We start from the raw sequence: 15,066 nt of genomic DNA on the forward strand, positions 1-15,066 counted from the left end.
TGAGGGAAATGAGAACCAGGTGTGTGGAAGAACGAGACAAAACAAATGGAAAATGAAAAATGGATCGGTGATGGCCAGAAGACCGGCGACGCTGACCGCCGAAACACCGCCCGAACTAGGAGAGGCATCGACTTCGGCAGAAGTCATGTGACTTAAGTACATTTTTACAAGGCAGCACTGAGGCAATGACTGATCAAATCTCCTCAAAGGTATTTAGTCCTATTAAATCACAGTGATATAATTCCGCAACAGCTTCCCATGTTGATACGGGTATTGTATTATAAATAGTAATTCTTTGCCTGTTAATTTAATTTCCATTGATAGCCCTGTTAGCTCCTGTAAGGAACCCACTGTTGTTAGCTTCACCTATGCAATTAATAATTGAATATCAAGCTATCATTTTGCTGCATGTGGTCATAAGGGCTATTGTCATTAGAAACGTTTTGTATAAATTTACCTGAATTGCACTTTGGATTCAAAGTTGCAGAACACAATCAGGAAACCCATTGTGGCTAGCTCATCCATAACTATTTACTCTTGTGTCACCATGGACACTCCTGCTGTTTTCAAATCTCGCAGAGGACTGTTACGTATAAATGTGCAAAGCCTGAAGTCTAATCTAGACTTTCTGAATGTCTGGGTGCATGACACTAGCCCAGATGTTATCTCAGAGACCTGGCTAAATAATTTGATTATGAATAACGATGTTGCCATTGCTTGACAGACCAAAAAAAGGTGGGGGTTATGGCATCATGCCATCTTAGCGTCTCTGTCCCCTAAAAGTGTGAGCTGTTGGTTGTAAAAATGGCAATGAGCCTCTGAGCATCTCTGTCCCCTAAAAGTGTGAGCTGTTGGTTGTAAAAATGGCAATGAGCCTCTGAGCATCTCTGTCCCCTAAATGTGTGAGCTGTTGGTTGTAAAAATGGCAATGAGCCTCTGAGCATCTCTGTCCCCTAAAAGTGTGAGCTGTTGGTTGTAAAAATGGCAATGAGCCTCTGAGCATCTCTGTCCCCTAAATGTGTGAGCTGTTGGTTGTAAAAATGGCAATGAGCCTCTGAGCATCTCTGTCCCCTAAAAGTGTGAGCTGTTGGTTGTAAAAATGGCAATGAGCCTCTTAGCATCTCTGTCCCCTAAATGTGTGAGCTGTTGGATATAAAAGTTAAAGAATATCGGTATTGAGTTCAACTTGACTCAGCTGATAACGAAACTCACTCGAATTAATGTAAAAAAAAAACTTTGCAAACTCCTCATTGATTGACCTTTTCCTGACTAACCTTTCCCATAAGTATAAGTGGTCACGATAGCAACACCCACCCGTAGCACGCGCTCCAGCAGGTGTATCTCACTGATCATCCCTAAAGCCAACACCTCGTTTGGCCGCCTTTCGTTCCAGTTCTCTGCTGCCTGTGACTGGAACAAATTGCAAAAATCGCTGAAGTTGGAGGCTTTTATCTCCCTCACCAACTTCAAACATCTGCTATCTGAGCAGCTAACCAATCGCTGCAGCTGTACATAGTCTATCGGTAAATAGCCCACCCATTTTTACCTACCTCATCCCCATACTGTTTTTATTTATTTACTTTTCTGCTCTTTTTCACACCAATATCTCTGTACATGACCATCTGATCATTTATCACTCCAGTGTTAATCTGCAAAATTGTAATTATTCGCCTACCTCCTCATGCCTTTTGCACACAATGTATATAGACTCTCTTTTTTTCTACTGTGTTATTGACTTGTTAATTGTTTACTCCATGTGTAACTCTGTGTTGTCTGTTCACACTGCTATGCTTTATCTTGGCCAGGTCGCAGTTGCAAATGAGAACTTGTTCTCAACTAGCCTACCTGGTTAAATAAAGGTGAAATAAAAACATTTTTAGCTAGTGGTGTTTTTGCTAATAATATCAGTGACCACTGGCCCATTGCTTGTATTAGAGATACCAAATTGAAACACTCTGACCCTCGTATAACTGTGAAGAGGCGTTTTTAAGAAATTCTCGTCCCAGTTGTTCCTTCTTGCTCTATATTATTCAGCTCCTTGTTTCTACTACCAGACCCTGTCTTGCTCTATATTATTCAGCTCCTTGTTTCTACTACCAGACCCTGTTTTGGCACACATTTTTCTCATCCATTTTTTTTACCTCTCTGGCTGATAAACATTCCCCTTTAAAGCAAGTCAGAAAAAAAATGAACTAATCCATGGTCCTCTCTCTCTCCTCCCCGCCTCTCTCTCTCTCTCTCCTCCCCGCCTCCCTCTCTCTCTCTCTCCTCCCCGCCTCTCTCTCTCTCTCTCTCTCTCTCCTCCCCGCCTCCCTCTCTCTCTCTCTCCTCCCCGCCTCTCTCTCTCTCTCTCTCCTCCCGCCTCTCTCTCTCTCTCTCTCTCCTCCCCGCCTCTCTCTCTCTCTCTCTCCTCCCCGCCTCTCTCTCTCCTCCCCGCCTCTCTCTCTCCTCCCCGCCTCTCTCTCTCCTGGACTCTCAGACCTCCTTTTAATAAGACATCAAGTCTAGGTTCCACAAACTGGCTCCTTAGCTGATGGGCCGCCATTTATGCAATTGAGAAATAGATCCACTGCCAAGGTTAAACAGGCCAAATCAACGACTTTGTTAGCGATATGCCAGACTGTTAGACTGTTCCTCTAAATTCTGGAAAATAATTCATTCCCTGAAGTGGGGTAATTCCACTACTTCCTTGCCTCAGCAAGTTTTAGACTCATCACTGAAAAAGTTAAAATGCTAAAAGCATAACAAATCTTACCTCAGCTGGTTTTCCGATTTGATGAACATGGTGGTTATACTGGTCTTGGCTGTTCTTCCCCCATACAGCCTCCAGTTGACTGATCCTCCCCCATACAGCCTCCAGTTGACTGTTACTTCCAGATACAGCCTCCAGCTGACTGATCCTCCCCCATACAGCCTCCAGTTGACTGATCCTCCCCCATACAGCCTCCAGCTGACTGTTCTTCCCCCGTACAACCTCCAGTTGACTGATCCTCCCCCGTACAGCCTCCAGCTGACTGATCCTCCCCCATACAGCCTCCAGCTGACTGTTCCTCCCCATACAGGGTCCAGTTGACTGTTCTTCCCCCATACAGCCTCCAGCTGACTGTTCCTCCCCCATATAGCTTCCAGTTGACTGATCCTCCCCCGTACAGCCTCCAGTTGTCTCGATGGATGATCAACGTCACGTGACTTGGCCTTTTTTTGAGGGGGGGGGGGGGGCTCCACACATTGCTGGCTCAGTAACACACAATTTATATTTAACTTTCGTTTCTGGAAATATTCCAAAAAGATTTGAAATCAAAATAAATCAAGCTTTGTGCTGCGACTCCATAAGATCGTAGTTATTGACCCATTTCCAGGCTCTCTTGTCTTACGAAAAAACCTAGAATCATTGGTCATCAGACAGATAATGTTGCTATCTGTGAATGGTATTCGTAATGTTACATACTAAACATACAATACTACGGCTACCATGCTTGTTGTAAATACCTTACATGATATAAATAATTGTTGTTGTAGATTTGTCAAAAGCTTTTGATACTTTTTATCTATATATATTTTGTATTGAAATGAGTTTGAAAAAAATCAAGATGCTTTTTAGGTCATATTGCCCAGCCCTAGGATGACTGGGGGGGGATTGGTGGAGGGGTAAGGAGGGGGTTGACAGGATGGAGAATGACAGGGGAGAGGTCATTGAGAGTGACAACATGTGGTGAGGAGAGGGGGGAGTACTACATCACAGCTGTTCCACTGTCAGAGAGAATGAACGAGGGAGAGAGAGAATGTACAGCAGAGACAGAGAGAGAGAGAGAGAATGTACAGCAGAGACAGAGAGAACGAGGGAGAGAGACAGAAAAGAACAGCAGCCATGAGACTTTCAGGAAATGAGGCACAAACACACAGAGGTTAAGCTTGATTGGTGCCCGAGGGGACGGCTGCCGTTTTACTGGCTCCTAACCAACTGGGCTGCTATTTTCTGTCTTTTTTTGCATTATTTGTAAATAATTTTGTACATATTGTTTCTGCTCCGTCTCTTATGACCGAAAAGAGCTTCTGAATATCAGAACATAGAATACTCACCTTGATACTGCTTCTTCGAGACCAGGCCCAAATCCCCGTCATTCGTGTGAAGAAAAGATGGAAATACAGAGGGCATAACTCGGGGTTCCTTGTTAGAATTTGTCGGCGAGTGGGTAACCCGCCTCTACCGTCTGTTCTATTGGCCAATGTGAAATCACGGGAGAATAAACTGGATGAGATCCGTCCGAGACTATCCTACCAACGGGACATTAAAAACTATAATATCTTATGTTTCATCGAGTCGTGGCAGAACGACAACATTAATAATATACAGTTGACTGGATTTTCCGTGCATCGGCAGGACAGAACAGCTATGTCTGGTAAGATGAGGGGTGGGGTTGTGTGTCTATTTATCAATAACAGCTCGGGCGCAATTTCTAATATTAAGGAAGTCTTGAGGGACTCCAATTTGCATACCGCCCCAACAGATCCACAGATAAATCAATCTCTATTGCACTCCACACTGCCCTTTCCCACCTGGACAAGAGGAACACTTATATGAGAATGCTATTCATTGACTACAGCTCAGCGTTCAACACCATACTGCCCTCAACGCTCATCACTAAGCTAATCACCCTGGAACCAAACACCTCCCTCTGAAACTGGATCCTGGACTTCCTGATGGGCCTTCCCCAGGTGGTAAGGGTAGGTAACAACACATCTGCCATGCTGATCCTAAACACAGGGGCCCCTCAGGGGTGCGTTCTCAGTCCCCTCCTGTATTCCCTGTTCACTCATGACTGCACGGCTAAGCACGACTCCAACACCATCATTAAGTTTGCTGATGACACAACAGTTGTAGGCCTGATCACCGACTACGATGAGACAGCCTATAAGGGAGGAGGTCAGAGACCTGACCGTGTGGTGCCAGGACAACAACCTCAACGTGAGCAAGACAAAGGAGCTGATCGTGGACTACAGGAAAAGGAGGGCCGAACATTCACATAGACGGGGACTGTAGTGTTGCGGTTCGAGAGTTTCAAGTTCCTTGGTGTCCACATCACCAAAAAACTATCATGGTCCAAACACACCAAGACAGTCTTGAAGAGGTCAAACAACACCTTTTCCCCCTCAGGAGACCGAAAAGATTTGCATGGGTGCCCAGATCCTAAAAAGTTCTACAGCTGCACCATCGAGAGCATCCTGACCGCCTGGTATGGCTACTGCTCGGCATCCAACCATAAGGCGCTACGGAGGGTAGTGCGTACGGCCCAGTACATCACTGGGGCCAAGCTTCCTGCCATCCAGGACCAGTCACCATACAAGGCGGTGTCAGAGGAAGGTCCTAAAAATTGTTAAAGACTCCAGTCACCCAAGTCATAGACTGTTCTCTCTGCTACAGCACTGCAAGCGGTACCGGGGCGCCATGTCTAGGACAAAAAGGCTCCTTAACAACTTCTACCCCCAAGCCATAAGACTGCTGAACAATGTATCAAATGGCCACCAGACTATTAACATTGACAGGGGTCAAGGGTTAAGGTATTGGGTTAAAACAAACAAAATAATTAAAACTAGTGCGTAGCAATGGGATTGAACGTGTGACCCTAGGAGCCGTAGTTTTCGGCATATGCCCATCAACCACCCCCTAGCAAAACCCAATGCTACTAGATGGTAGAAGAGCCATAGCCCGTCCTCATCGATAACACCCCAACAAAACCCAAGGCTACTAAATAGTAGTAGAGCCATGTCCCATCCTCGTCCATAACGCCCCAAGCCTTCTATGGTTAAAGCGCTCACCGTTGCCACCAGTGGCCAGGTTTGAAGTAATCTCCTGACGTCTTGCTTACCTGGACGGATGTCTAATTTTGCAGTGGATCTGGAGTGACCTGGCTGCACACACACACACTTCCTCCTCCACTTCATCAGCATCTTTAAGCTTCCTCATCCACTTCACGACAGTCCCTCTTTCCTACCCATTTTACTCTCACTTTCTCTCACGTGTGTCTCTCTCTGTCTATCTCTCTCTCTGTCCTTTGTCTCTCTCTCTCTGTCTCTCGCTGTCTGTCTCTGTCTGTGTCTCTGTCTGTCTGTCTATGTCTGTCTCTCTGTCTGTGTGTCTCTCTGTCTGTGTGTCTCTCTGTCTGTGTGTCTCTCTGTCTGTGTGTCTCTCTGTCTGTGTGTCTCTCTGTCTCTCTGTCTGTGTGTCTCTCTGTCTGTGTCTCTCTCTGTCTGTGTGTCTCTCTGTCTGTGTGTCTCTCTGTCTGTGTGTCTCTCTGTCTGTGTGTCTCTCTGTCTGTCTGTCTCTCTGTCTGTGTGTGTCTGTGTGTGTGTGTGTCTCTCTGTCTGTCTCTCTGTCTCTGTCCGTGTAGAGTAGTTTACTGTAGTGTTGAGTAGTGTACTCTTATCTGAACTGAGCAATAGTAGCTCTCCTGGTGTGTGTGTGTGTGTGTGTGTATGTGTGTGTGTGTGTGTGGATCGATTAGCTTCAGTCTCGACACCCAGGAAGATCCAACCTCAATTATCCCACTGACTTATGGGTCATATGATTTAATTTAGTCAACAGCGCAGACTCTGTAAACAAGCTACTGGTATTATGGGCTGGAAGAGGAAGTGGCCGTATTGCTCCTCCCACCAGATCCATACTTCTGTTTCACTGAATCAGGGCCTCTCCCTTATCTGTCTTGTACTGATGTGTAGTGTACTGATGTGTAGTGATGTGTACTGTAGTGTACTGATGTGCACTGATGTGTAGTGTACTGTAGTCTAGTGTACTGTACTGAAGTCTAGGGTACTGTACTGTAGTCATGTGTACTGTTCTGTACTCATGTGTACTTTACTGTAGTGTATTGATGTGTAGTCTAGTGTACTGTACTGTACACACTGATGTGTAGTGTACTGATGTGTACACCTTAACCCTACTCCACCCTTGATTTTCTTTTTTGTTTGTTTGTCAATTAGTGTGTGCAGGGTGAATACGTGGTCTGTCCTACGGTCGTATGGTAATTTTGTGGACCTGGCAACTGGACCTTTTTTGGAACACCATTATTTTTGTCTTACTGAGAATTACTGTCAGGGCCAATTTTAACCGCACACTTGTTGTTTGTGTTCATGGATTTTAGAATAATGTATGTTTTTCCCCCCAACACCACTTTCCATCAATTCGTATCGCAGACCCTCAAGACAAATTGAGTCAAAAGCTTTTTTGAAATCAACAAAGCATGAGAAGACTTTGCCTTTGTGTTGGTTTGTTTGGTTGTCAATTAGGGTGTGCAGGGTGAATACGTGGTCTGTCCTACGGTAATTTGGTAAAAAGCCAATTTGACATTTGCTCAGTACATTGTTTTCACTGAGGAAATGTACGAGTCTGCTGTTAATGATAATGCAGAAGATTTTCCCAAGGTTGCTGTTGACGCATATCCCACGGTAGTTATTGGGGTCAAATTTGTATCCACTTTTGTGGATTGGGGTGATCAGTCCTTGGTTCCAAGTATTGGAGAAGATGCCAGAGCTGAGGATGCTGTTAAAGAGTTTTAGTATAGCCAATTGGAATTTGTGGTCTATATATGTTATCATTTAATGTAGGCTACGATCAGCACCACAGGCCTTTTTGGGTTGGAGGGTTTTTATTTTGTCCTGCAGTTCATTCAAGGTAATTGGAGAATCCAGTGGGTTCTGGTAGTCTTTAATAGTTCATTCTAAGATTTGTATTTGATCATGTTTTGCTGTTTGTTCTTTGTTATAGAGTCAAAAAGATTGGAGAAGTGGTTTACCCATACATCTCCATTTTGGATAGATAATTCTTCGTGTTGTTTGTTTAGTGTTTTCCAATTTTCCCAGAAGTGGTTAGAGTCTATGGATTCTTCAATTACATTGAGCTGATTTCTGATGTGCTGTTCCTTCATTTTCCGTAGTGTATTTCTGTATTGTTTTAGTGATTCACCATAGTGAAGGCGTAGACTCAGGTTTTCTGGGTATCTATGTTTCTGGTTGGACAGGTTTCTCAATTTCTTTCTTAGGTTTTTGCATTCTTCATCAAACCATATGTCATTGTTGTTCACTTTCTTAGGTTGTCTGCTTAAAATGTTTAGACTTGATAGGGAAGCTGAGAGTTCTAATATACTGTTTAGGTTTTCTACTGCCAAGTTTACACCTTCACTATTACAGTGAAACCTTTTGTTCAGGAAGTTGTCTAGAAGGGATTGTATATGTTGTTGCCTAATCGTTTTTTTGGTAGGTTTCCACAATCTATAGCATTTCTTAATATTGTGCAGTTCCTTTGGTTTTGATGCCTCATGATTGAGTATTGCTCTGTTCATGTAGACTGTGATTTGGCTCTGATCTGATAGGGGTGTCAGTGGACTGACTGTGAACGCTCTGAGAGACTCTGGGTAGAGGTCAGTGATAAAGTAGTCTACAGTACTGCTGCCAAGAGATGAGCTATTGTTGTACCTACCGTAGGAGTCACTTCAAAGCCTACCATTGACTATGTACTGACCCAGTGTGCGACAGAGCTCCTCCTGTGTCTCTCTATCTCTCTCTCTCTCTCTCTCTCTCTGTCTCTATCTGTCTCTCTCAATTCAATTCAAGGGCTTTATTGGCATGGGAAACATGTGCTAACATTGCCAAAGCAAGTGAGGTAGATAATATACAAAAGTGAAATAAACAATAAAAATTAACAGTAAACATTACACATACAGAAGTTTCAAAACAATAAAGACATTACAAATGTCTTATTATTATTTTTATATATATATATATATATATATATATACACACACACACACACAGTGTTGATAACAATGTACAAATATTTAAAGTACACAAGGGAAAATAAATAAGCATAAAAATGGGTTGTATTTACAATGGTGTTTGTTCTTCACTGGTTGCTCTTTTCTTGTGGCAACAGGTCACACATCTTGCTGCTGTGATGTCACACTGTGGTATTTCACCCAGTAGATATGGGAGTTTATCAAAATTGGATTTGTTTTCGAATTCTTTGTGGATCTGTGTAATCTGAGGGAAATATGTCTCTCTAATATGGTCATACATTGGGCAGGAGGTTAGGAAGTGCAGCTCAGTTTCCACCTCATTTTGTGGGCAGTGAGCACATAGCCTGTCTTCTCTTGAGAGCCAGATCTGTCTACGGCGGCCTTTCTCAATAGCAAGGTTATACTCACTGAGTCTGTACATAGTCAAAGCTTTCCTTAAGTTTGGGTCAGGTATTCTGCCACTGTGTGCTCTCTGTTTAGGGCCAAATAGCATTTTAGTTTGCTCTGTTATTTTGTTAATTCTTTCCAATGTGTCAAGTAATTATCTTTTTGTTTTCTCATGATTTGGTTGGGTCTAATTGTGCTGCTGTCCTGGTGCTCTGTAGGGTGTGTTTGTGTTTGTGAACAGAGCCCCAGGACCAGCTTGCTTAGGGGACTCTTCTCCAGGTTCATCTCTCTGTAGATGATGGCTTTGTTATGGAAGGTTTGGGAATCGCTTCCTTTTAGGTGGTTGTAGAATTTAACAGCTCTTTTCTGGATTTTGATAATTAGCGGGTATCGGCCTAATTCTGCTCTGCATGCATTATTTGGTGTTCTACGTTGTACACTGAGGATATTTTTGCAGAATTCTGCATGCAGAATCTCAATTTGGTGTTTGTCAACCGTAAAGGGAAATGGGCTCTATGACTGATTCAAGTATTTTTAGCCAAATCCTAATTGGTATGTTGAAATGTATGGTGGGTGCTGCAGACTTTTCTAGTGCCCGCGCCAATTCGTTAATATATATGTTGAAGAGGGTGGGGCTTAAATTGCATCCCTACCTCCATGCCTACTTCAATCTCTCTGCTCTCTCCTCCATCCCTACCTCAATCTCTCTGCTCTCTCCTCCATCCCTACCTCAATCTCTCTGCTCTCTCCTCCATCGCTACCTCAATCTCTCTGCTCTCTCCTCCATCCCTACCTCAATCTCTCTGCTCTCTCCTCCATCCCTACCTCAATCTCTCTGCTCTCTCCTCCATCCCTACCTCAATCTCTCTGCTCTCTCTCCTGTCTCAGCCCCCAGCCCAGTTAACCGAATAGAGTAACTCTCTCAGCCCTCAGTCCAGTTAACCTAATAGAGTAACTCTCTCAGCCCAGTTAACCTAATAGAGTAACTCTCTCAGCCCAGTTAACCTAATAGAGTAACTCTCTCAGCCCAGTTAACCTAATAGAGTAACTCTCTCAGCCCAGTTAACCTAATAGAGTAACTCTCTCAGCCCAGTTAACCTAATAGAGTAACTCTCTCAGCCCAGTTAACCTAATAGAGTAACTCTCTCAGCCCAGTTAACCTAATAGAGTAACTCTCTCAGCCCAGTTAACCTAATAGAGTATCTCTCTCAGCTCAGTTAACCTAATAGAGTAACTCTCTCAGCCCAGTTAACCTAATAGAGTAACTCTCTCAGCCCAGTTAACCTAATAGAGTAACGCTCTCAGCCCTCAGCCCAGTTAACCTAATAGAGTAACTCTCTCAGCCCAGTTAACCTAATAGAGGAACTCTCTCAGTGTCACACCCTGGTCAAAGTATTTTGTGTTTATCTTTATTTATTTGGTCAGGCCAGGGTGTGGCATGGGTTTTTGTATGTGGTGTGTATGTGTGGGGATTGTAGCTAGTGGGGTGTTCTAGCTAAGTCTATGGCTGTCTGAAGTGGTTCTCAATCAGAGGCAGGTGTTTATCGTTGTCTCTGATTGGGAACCATATTTAGGCAGCCATATTCTTTGAGTTTGTCGTGGGTGATTGTCCTTAGTGTCCTGATGTCATTGGTCTGTGTTAGGATACACAAGTATAGGCTGTTTTGGGTTTTGTTAAGTTTATTGTTTTGGTAGTGTTTGTGTTTAGTGTGTTAATTCATTAAACATGGATTGCAATAGACACGCCGCATTTTGGTCCGACTCTCCTTCTCATAAAGAAAACCGTTACAGAATCACCCACCACAAAGGGACCAAGCAGCGTGTCAACAGGCAAGAACAGCCCAAAGTGGAGTACAGTATGGACTATACTTCTTGGGAGGAGATAGACAGGTGGGCGGTCGACCCAGGGAGAGTGCCGGAGCCCGCCTGGGATTCGATGGAGCAGTGCGCGGAAGGATATAGGAGAATGGAGTTTGCGAAGCAAGCAAGGCGGCGCGGACGGAGGCCCCATAGTCAGCCCCAAAAATTTCTTGGGGGGGGGGCTCAGGGAGAGTGTGGCAGAGTCAGGAGCCAGACCTGAGCCAACTCTCCCTGTTTATCGTGAGGAGCCAAGGAGGAGACCAGAGCCGGTGTTGGAGGTGAGCGAAACAGAGACTGTGAAGGAGTTAATGGGGAAATTGGAGGAGAGAGAAATGAGGGAGTTGCTGTGTTGGTGTTTTAAACATGGAATTCGCCCGACGGAGCGTGTCTGGGATTTGATGGCACCTGGGTCAGCGCTCCATACTCGTCCTGAGGTGCGTGTTAGTCGGCTGGTTAAGATGGTGCCAGTCTCACGTACCAGGCCTCCTGTGCACCTCCCTAGCCTTGCACGTCCTGTGCCAGCACCGCTCTCAAGATCTCCAGTACGCCTTCACGGTCTAACCCATCCTGTGCCACCTCCACACCCCAGCCCTCCGGTAGCAGCTCCCCGCACCAGGCTTCCTGTGCGTGTCCTCGGCCCAGTACCACCAGTGCCAGCACCACGCATCAGGCCTATAGTGCGCCTCGCCTGTCCAGCGCTGTCGGAGCCCTCCTCCTCTCCAGCGCTGTCGGAGTCTCCCGCCTGTTTAGCGCTGTTAGAGCCTTCCTTCTCTACAGCGCTGCCGGAGTCTCCCGCCTGTTCAGAGCTGCCAGTTAGCATAGAGCTGCCAGTTAGCATAGAGCTGCCAGTTAGCATAGAGCTGCCAGTTAGCATAGAGCTGCCAGTCTGCAAGGAGCTGCCAGTCTGCAAGGAGCTGCCAGTCTGCATAGAGCTGCCAGTCTGTAAGGAGCTGCCAGTCTGCAAGGAGCCGCCAGAGCTGCCAGTCTGCAGGATGCCGCCAGAGCTGCCAGTTAGCATGGAGCAGCCAGGGCCGCCAGTCAGCATGGAGCAGCCAGGGCCGCCAGTCAGCATGGAGCAGCCAGGGCCGCCAGTCAGCATGGAGCAGCCAGGGCCGCCAGTCAGCATGGAGCAGCCAGTCAGCATGGAGCAGCCAGTCAGCATGGAGCAGCCAGAGCAGCCAGTCAGCATGGAGCAGCCAGAGCTGCCAGTCAGCATGGAGCAGCCAGTCAGCATGGAGCAGCCGGAGCTGCCAGTCAGCATGGAGCAGCCAGTCAGCATGGAGCAGCCGGAGCAGCCAGTCAGCATGGAGCAGCCAGAGCTGCCAGTCAGCATGGAGCAGCCAGTCAGCATGGAGCAGCCAGAGCTGCCAGTCAGCATGGAGCAGCCAGTCAGCATGGAGCAGCCAGAGCTGCCAGTCATCATGGAGCAGCCAGTCAGCATGGAGCAGCCAGATCTGCCAGTCGACCAGACTCTTCCAGATCTGCCAGTCGACCAGACTCTTCCAGATCTGCCAGTCGACCAGACTCTTCCAGATCTGCCAGTCGACCAGACTCTTCCAGATCTGCCAGTCGACCAGACTCTTCCAGATCCGCCAGTCGACCAGAATCTTCCAGATCCGCCAGTCGACCAGAATCTTCCAGATCCGCCAGTCGACCAGACTCTTCCAGATCCGCCAGTCGACCAGACTCTTCCAGATCCGCCAGTCGACCAGACTCTTCCAGATCTGCCAGTCGACCAGACTCTTCCAGATCTGCCAGTCGACCAGACTCTTCCAGATCTGCCAGTCGACCAGACTCTTCCAGATCTGCCAGTCGACCAGACTCTTCCAGATCTGCCAGTCGACCAGACTCTTCCAGATCTGCCAGTCGACCAGACTCTTCCAGATCTGCCAGTCGACCAGACTCTTCCAGATCTGCCAGTCGACCAGACTCTTCCAGATCTGCCAGTCGACCAGACTCTTCCAGATCTGCCAGTCGACCAGACTCTTCCAGATCTGCCAGTCGACCAGACTCTTCCAGATCTGCCAGTCGACCAGACTCTTCCAGATCTGCCAGTCGACCAGACTCTTCCAGATCTGCCAGTCGACCAGACTCTTCCAGATCTGCCAGTCGACCAGACTCTTCCAGATCTGCCAGTCAGCCAGGATCTGCCAGTCAGCCAGGATCTGCCGAAACCACCAGCCAGCCAGGTAGATTCATCAACCTGCCTGAGCTTCCTCTCACTCCTGAGCTTCCTCTCACTCCTGAGCTTCCCCTCAGTCCCGAGCTGCCTCAGTCCCGAGCTGCCCCTCAGTCCCGATCTGCTCCTCAGTCCAGTGGGGTTCTGGGTGAGGACTACTAGGCCATGGTCGGCGGCGAGGGTGGACTATCCAGGGACGCGAGGAGAAGGGACTAAGACATTGATTGAGTGGGGTCCACGTCCCGCACCGGAGCCGCCACCATGGACAGACGCCCACCCGGACCCTCCCTATTGTTTTGAGGTGCGTTCGGGAGTCCGCACCTTAGGGGGGGGGTTCTGTCACACCCTGGTCAAAGTATTTTGTGTTTATCTTTATTTATTTGGTCAGGCCAGGGTGTGGCATGGGTTTTTGTATGTGGTGTGTATGTGTGGGGATTGTAGCTAGTGGGGTGTTCTAGCTAAGTCTATGGCTGTCTGAAGTGGTTCTCAATCAGAGGCAGGTGTTTATCGTTGTCTCTGATTGGGAACCATATTTAGGCAGCCATATTCTTTGAGTTTGTCGTGGGTGATTGTCCTTAGTGTCCTGATGTCATTGTTCTGTGTTAGGATACACAAGTATAGGCTGTTTTGGGTTTTGTTAAGTTTATTGTTTTGGTAGTGTTTGTGTTTAGTGTGTTAATTCATTAAACATGGATTGCAATAGACACGCCGCATTTTGGTCCGACTCTCCTTCTCATAAAGAAAACCGTTACACTCAGCCAGTTAACCTAATAGAGGAACTCTCTCAGCAGGTTAACCTAATAGAGTAACTCTCTCAGCCAATTAACCTAATAGAGTAACTCTCTCAGCCCAGTTAACCTAATAGAGTAACTCTCTCAGCCCTCAGTCCAGTTAACCTAATAGAGTAACTCTCTCAGCCCAGTTAACCTAATAGAGTAACGCTCTCAGCCCTCAGCCCAGTTAACCTAATAGAGTAACTCTCTCAGCCCAGTTAACCTAATAGAGTAACTCTCTCAGCCCAGTTAACCTAATAGAGTATCTCTCTCAGCCCAGTTAACCTAATAGAGTAACTCTCTCAGCCCAGTTAACCTAATAGAGTAACTCTCTCAGCCAGTTAACCTAATAGAGTAACTCTCTCAGCTCTCAGCCCAGTTAACCTAATAGAGTAACTCTCTCAGCCCAGTTAACCTAATAGATTAACTCTCTCAGCCAGTTAACCTAATAGAGTAACTCTCTCAGCCCAGTTAACCTAATAGAGTAACTCTCTCAGCCCAGTTAACCTAATAGAGTAACTCTCTCAGCCCAGTTAACCTAATAGAGTAACTCTCTCATCCCTCAACTCAGTTAACCTAATAGAGTAACTCTCTCAGCCCAGTTAACCTAATAGAGTAACTCTCTCAGCCCAGTTAACCTAATAGAGTAACGCTCTCAGCCCTCAGCCCAGTTAACCTAATAGAGTAACTCTCTCATCCCTCAGCCCAGTTAACCTAATAGAGTAACTCTCTCAGCCCAGTTAACCTAATAGAGTAACTCTCTCAGCCCAGTTAACCTAATAGAGTAACGCTCTCAGCCCTCAGCCCAGTTAACCTAATAGAGTAACGCTCTCAGCCCAGTTAACCTAATAGAGTAACTCTCTCAGCCCAGTTAACCTAATAGTGTAACTCTCTCAGCCCAGTTAACCTAATAGAGTAACTCTCTCAGCCCAGTTAACCTAATAGAGTAACTCTCTCAGCCCAGTTAACCTAATAGAGTAACTCTCTCAGCCCAGTTAACCTAATAGAGTAACTCTCTCAGCCCAGTTAACCTAATAGAGTAACTCTCTCAGCCCAGTTAACCTAATAGAGTAACTCT

General features: G+C 46.3%; 1 protein-coding gene across 3 annotated transcripts in view; it reads left to right on the plus strand.

The window, feature by feature from the left end:
- The window catches only part of LOC110511297 (cell adhesion molecule 2), a 473,792-nt gene that overhangs the window by 10,847 nt on the left and 447,879 nt on the right, over positions 1 to 15,066 (plus strand). The window lies entirely within an intron of this gene.

This window comes from Oncorhynchus mykiss, chromosome 10, assembly GCF_057628025.1.
Source record: "Oncorhynchus mykiss isolate SJ-2025 chromosome 10, ASM5762802v1, whole genome shotgun sequence".
NCBI lineage: Eukaryota > Metazoa > Chordata > Actinopteri > Salmoniformes > Salmonidae > Oncorhynchus > Oncorhynchus mykiss.